The following is a 6,517-nucleotide window of genomic DNA, read 5'->3' as shown; positions in this document are numbered from 1 at the left end:
AACAACAACAACAACAACAACATCCTGAAGTAAAATGCTGTCAGTGATAGAATGATATCTGTATACCTACAAGGAAGACCAGTTAATATACAACTATTATTCAAATTGCACATCAACCAGTAATGCCAGAGATGAAGAAATTCAAGATTTTTACCTATTTCTGCAGTCTGAAATTGATCAAACATACCATCAAGATGCATTGATAATTAGTGGTGATTGAAATGCCGAAGTTGGAAACAAAGAAGTGGGTAGGTGGTGGAAAATAGGTATTTATGATAGAAATGATGCTGGAGATTGCATGATAGAATCTTGTAAAACCAAAGACTTATTCATTGGAAATACCTTTTTACAACAACATAGTTCTTGGCTATACACGTGGACCTTACTTGATGGAATACATAAGAATCAAATAAACTACATCTGTGTAAAGAGATGATGGAGAAGTTCAATGTCAGTTACATCCTAGAGGGTCAGAAATGGGGTACACCCTGAAGGAGATAGTGGTGGCTACTCTCAATGACATAATGGGACTCTCTTGGGGCTAAGAGGAAGTTAAATCTAGATTTGAAGGTTGGGAGCTACCAAGGGATTGCCAGTGGTGGAAGCAGACTTATTCCAACAAATGACTGCCTGCTAGAAGCAGGGCAGGGATGCTGAAGTCTGTGTGGGACCTACTGACTCCAAGATAACCAGTATCTAGTAGCAAATGTGACACATTGTGCTGTCCTTCTGCTATTCTTAAGCCTTCCATAAATTCTTGTTAAAAGTCACAGTTCCTGTTATTTGTTCTGGGAAAATGTAGGAGGAGAAATATTCCTTCTTCAAGATGGTACAGGGCACCACGGGGCATTTATCTTTGGGAAATGTTGAGTTCAGAAGAGCAGAGGCAACAGTATGGCAGCAAAAATAATTCAGAATAAAGGAACCACATAGAAGAAGCATCCAAGTGGGCATGTAGGACCAGTTGTTGTCAACTTGTCTGGGCCTGGTTGAGTGTCTGGGAAGCTGGAGGTAGTTATTCCCCATGATGTGACTGGCAATCAACTCCATGGTGGAACTGCTGCGAGCAGCTGAGTAGCTGCTTTGTTGTTGTTGTTGTTGTTATGTGCCATCGAGTCGGACCCGACTCATAGCGACCCCTTCTTGGGTTTCCAAGGCAGTATCACTACGGAAGTAGATTGCCCCATCTTCCTTCCGGGGAGTGGCTGGTGGGTTTGAACCGCCAGCCTTCCGGTTAGCAGTCAAGTGCCTTAGCCACTATGCTACCAGAGCTCCCGAGTAGCTGCTTTAGGGATGTGGTTTGCTTCCTGTGTATAAGGAGAAACTTTGGGATTGGTCTCTAGCCTTTTGGTGCTCTTGAACCCTGCATATAGCTAAGTCATTGTTCAACAACCTGCCATTCCCTGATGATCTTGGGACTTCTTCTGGACTTGAATTAGCGGCCTGCCATGTTGTTTGGTACCATTGGGACTGTGCCTTACTTGTCAACCTTGGTCTTATCAGTCTCAGCAACCAGTAGCTATATGAGTAAAGAAAAGCCCCCAGCTTCCATGGGCTGGGAACAGGAGGCAGAGCTGAAGCCCAAGGTTGAGGGGCTTTCACCCAGCCCCTAGAGCATGGCACTTTGAACTCAGACTGACTTAAAATTGTAAGAAAATAAACTCTTTTTTGTTCAAGCCATTTCATTTGTGTTATATTCTTGTCAGAGTGGCTCTAGGTAACCAGAACAAGAAGTATGATCTCATTTGTAGTCTCAAACTAGTGAAGCCAGCTATATATATGTCAAATATACATTAGCAAAACACAACTTGTTTTCCTTTGGTCTCAGATATCTTGTGGTTCCTACTAATTACTTGCTTCACTTAATTTATATTCTTTGTTTTTGTTAGTTGCCACCAAGTTAGTTCTGCCTCATGGCAACCTCAGGTACAGTAAAATGAAACATTGCCTGGTTTAGAGGAATTATTGTTGTGTGTGTGTGAGTCCATTGTTATAGCTATTGTTTAGAGACTTCCAGTCTACACTGTCTTGAACAATATTCTGTTGTGATCCATAATGTTTTCATTGGCTAATTTTCTTTACTTTTTTATTGTGCTTTGGGTGCAAATTTACAGAGAAAATTTGTTTTACATTCAACACTTTGTGTACATTTGATTTCACACCCCGATTACCATCCCTGATCATAACAAACTCTCTTCTCCAGTCCCTGTGACTACCCCTTCCTTGTGCCCTTCTTAACTCTGTACTCCTGTCTGTCCAGCTTTCCCTCTATGTGAATGCTGCCCCTCTGGTGCCTCATGGCTGCTTGCTCTAAGGGGTGTCTCTCCCTAGGGTAGGTGGGTGCATTGCCTTGGGGTAGATGTTCTGCATGTAGGCCTTTCTGCTGTTAGGCTGAGAGCCAATCTATGGGGGTGAGTCCAATTCTAGGCCCAAAGGGTAACCCAGGGCCATAGTCTTGGACGTTCCACCAGACTCTATCTGATAAGTAATTCTGGTCATTTCCGGGTTTTTATATTTTGTTCCACATTTTTCCTCCCACTCTATCTAGGATCTCTAGTTTTGATCATTTTCCACATAGTTGGCATTGGTAGCCATGCACCATCTCGTTCTTATGGTCCTGGGGTTGTGAAGGCTGAGGTCCTCATAATCCATCTTATTTGACTAATTGTTTCCAGATGCCTTTGATTTTTTTTCACTCTTCTTTGATTCAGATAAGAGGAGACCAATAGTTTCATCTTACATGGTTGCTCAAAAGATTTTTTTTTTAAATTTTAATTTTAATTTTTTATTTTAAGAGTTTGTTTTACATTCAACATTACTTGTACATTTAGTTTCACTTCCCATTTACCATGCCCAAACCTAACCCAGTCTCCCCCAGTGCCCCTCATTGTTATGCACTCCTGTTTGTGCTGCTTTCCTCCCTGTGAATGTTGTGCCTCTGGTGCCCCATGGTTGATTGCTCCAAGGGATACATTTCCGTAGAGTATGTGGGTGAGTCACCTTGGGTTGAGTGGTCTGCATGTACATTTTGTTTACAATTGGGCTGAGAGCCAGGCCTTGGGAGTGCTGCTTGAAAGATTTTAAGACCCCAGTCAAAACCCACCAAAGTAGGTTGTAGAACAAGATTTTTATGTACTACATTGTGCCAATTGAGCATGATGTCCCCCGAGACTATAGTTCTGAGTGGGCAGGCCCAGTGATTCTCCCTCTCAAGGTGTTTGGTTGTCTCTGAGAGGTTACTCCAACTCTGTCTTCTGTAATGTGTTTGGCTGATTTTGTAGCACAAGTGCATATGTAAGATTATCTTCAGCCAAATCGATCCTTTTTCTAGGGTATATTCCTGTTTGCCAACCCCCATCTGATCTTACCTGTATAGACAACAGGTAGCCTGGTCTTTGGTGTTAGTGGTAATTCAGTATTGTGCATATACTAGTATTTGCCTGTGTTGTCTATAGCTTATGTGCAAATTTCAGTGTCCTTCCTTTCTCCAATGTCATCATGCTGGTCACAGACTCTTCCCATACCATCCCTCACCTCACCCAAATCAACATGTCACCACCAACTAGTCTGAAATTTTCCCTTCCCTTCCCTCCTGTCCCCAGTAACCAACAAAGTGAGTTTCCTTCTCTAAGTAAACTTTTCCTTGACTTTACAATAATGGGCTCATACAATATTTGTCTTTCTGTGATTGACTTATTTTGCTCAGCATAATGTCCTCCAAATTCATCTACGTTGTGAGATGATGTGTAGTCTTCACTATTCTTTAATGTAGCATAGTATTTCATTGTGTGATTGTACCACAGTTTGGTTATCCATTCATCTGTTGATGGGCATTTAGGTTGTTTCCATCTCTTTGTTATAGTGAATCGTGCTGCGATAAACATGAGTATGCATATGTCTGTTCATGTCCTGTCTCTCATCTCTTCAGGATGTATTCCTGCTAATGGAATTGCTGGATCAAATGTTATTTCTATTTTCAGATTTTTAAGGAAATGTCATTGGCTAATTTTCTGAAGTAGATCACCAGACCTTTCTTCCTAGTCTGTCTGAAATTGAAACGAAGGTGACCCTGCTGGTGTTTTAAAAACCAGTAACGTAGCTTCCAGTATAATAGCAATGTGCAAGCTACCATATTATGATAAACTGACAGATGGGTGGTGGAGAAATCCTTTACAGATGGTTAACTCAGCCTAGCCTAGAAAACACATTAATAGACAAATTCTGTTAAACTAGAGTGGTAGAGGAACATACCACACTCATACTCCAAGCTTAGAAATCTAGGAAGACTTACAGGATTGGGTGGCTATGGCATGGCAAGGTGAACTTGAGGCCATAGTTTGGTCATTGAAAGTGTGGGAATACAGGGCATGAGCCTGAACTGTTGTGCAATTACCTGGAATAGTGTTAGCTTTATGGTCTGGCTAGGATAGGTTATTAACCCTACCTGAAAAGGTTAGGGTGGTATGGTAGTTAAGTTTGTATGTCAACTTGGCTAGGCCTGGTAGAGTGGCTGGGCATCTGGATACAGTATTCCCCATGATGAGACTGGTAATCAATTCCATGGTGGAATCTACTGTGAGTGGCTGAGTAGCTGCTGTTGGGTATGTGGTCTGCTTCCTGTATATAAGCAGAAGGCTTGGGGGAATGGTCCCTATCTTACGGCACGCTTGAACCCTGCATGTAGCTGTGTCTTTGTTCAGCAGTCTGCCATGCTCTGCCAACTTTGGGACTTTCAATGGACTTGAATTAATAGCCTGCCGTGTGCTTGGTTATATCGGGACTGTGCCATTTTATCTGTCGACCTTGGGCTTGTTAGCCTCAGAAGCCAGTTGCTGCCAGAGTGAAGAGATGCCTCGAGCTTCAGTGGGCTGGGAGCAAGAGGCAGAGCTGAAGCCTAAGGTTGAGGGGCTTTCACACAGCTCCTAGAACCTGGCACTTTGAACTTGGACTTCTAGCCTCCCGAATAAACTCCTGTTTGTTCAAGCCATCTCATTAGTGGTATTTTCTTGACAGAGCAGCACTAGGTAACCAAAACAGGTGGCTTTCAAGTTTTGTTGTTTTTCATAAGTTATTTAATCTCTCTATTGTTTCTTCACCTGAAAACAGGCATAGCAATAGTAAACCCATTGCTGTTGGGTCGATTCTGACTCATAACAACCCTACAGAACAGAGGAGAACTGCCCATAAGCTTTCCAAGACTGTACAGAAGCAGGCTACCACATCTTTCTCCCATGGAGCTGCTGGTGAGTTTGAACCACTGATCTTTTGGTTAGCAGCTGAGCCACCAGGGCTCCTTTCATTGGAACAGTAGCCACCTCATAACATGATTATGAAGATGAAATCAGTTGCCACAGGAAATTGTTTAAAAAGTGTCTGGAATTTCACTCATTCATTTATGCAAGTTATGTCCCAGGAGCTGTTGAGCATCTGAAGATACAGCTATGAATAAGAGAGGAGAAAATATTTGCCCACAGGGAGTTTATTAGGGAAATGGAGCCATAAATATCTTCATAATTTCATCCTTTCATTTACATACAACTCATATGCTGAAAAGATATATAGGTAATGGGTTTAAGCTATATGTGGACCTTATTAGCTTTGTTGGTTCTATGCATTTCTGATTCCTAGATGAGGGTGAAAGAAGATATGTGTTCATTCTTTCTTAATTGCTAATGCTTCCTTGAGGATTTATGGGTTCAACATTGCTGAACTGTGGATTGGAAGTTTAACTGAATGGCTGACCTATTTCACCATTGAACTGGAAAGAAATGCTTAGCTCCCAAACAGTTGAGTTTTGGAAGTTAAGCAAGAACTTCCAACTTTTGAACCTTGCAATAGGAAGGGGTAAAAGGTGAGAATTAGCTCAAACATAGAAGTTTTCTAGGAGTTTAAAAAGCATTTTTATTTTTATAGGTTAGGGACTTTCCAACAAGGGCCTAAAACCCCAATTCAACTTAAACACACAAGGAAACTCACCAGAGAGCCATGCCAGATGGTTATAATTCCCTTCTACATATGCTTTTTGGCATAGTATTCAGGGTTAAATGTTTACAAGCACTGCCCTTTGTTTGCAGGGTTAAAGCTCAGATCTCATGTCCTTTAGTTGTATTACTGATTCCAGGAAAAGTAACTAGGAAAAAGAATTGCAAAGAGAAAAGAAAGAGAATCAGTGTTCCTTATATTTTAATTATGGAACTTGGCATGGTAGAACCTCAACTTTTTCATGTTTCTTACAAAGCTTATTCATTCATTCAACAAATATATATATATATATTTTAATTGTGATTTGGGTGAAGGTTTACAGAACAAATTCACTTTTCCATATAGCGGTTCACATATACTTTGTTTCATGACATTGACCACAGTTTACCACAGTGCAACAGCTCCCCTCCCACTTCCTTCCCATAGTTACCTCTTCCCTGTGTCCATTCCTCCATGCACTCCTGCCCCCTGAGCTGTCTCCCTGTGCATAAGCGGCCCTTCTTTCTCCCATGATTGTTCTCTCCAAGGAGTGTAT

Source organism: Orycteropus afer, unplaced genomic scaffold (genome assembly GCF_000298275.1).
Source record: "Orycteropus afer afer isolate SDZICR_OR568_19922 unplaced genomic scaffold, OryAfe1.0 scaffold00055, whole genome shotgun sequence".
Taxonomy (NCBI): domain Eukaryota; kingdom Metazoa; phylum Chordata; class Mammalia; order Tubulidentata; family Orycteropodidae; genus Orycteropus; species Orycteropus afer.
The sequence above is the reverse complement of the archived record's forward strand: the minus strand, read 5'-3'. Positions refer to the sequence as shown.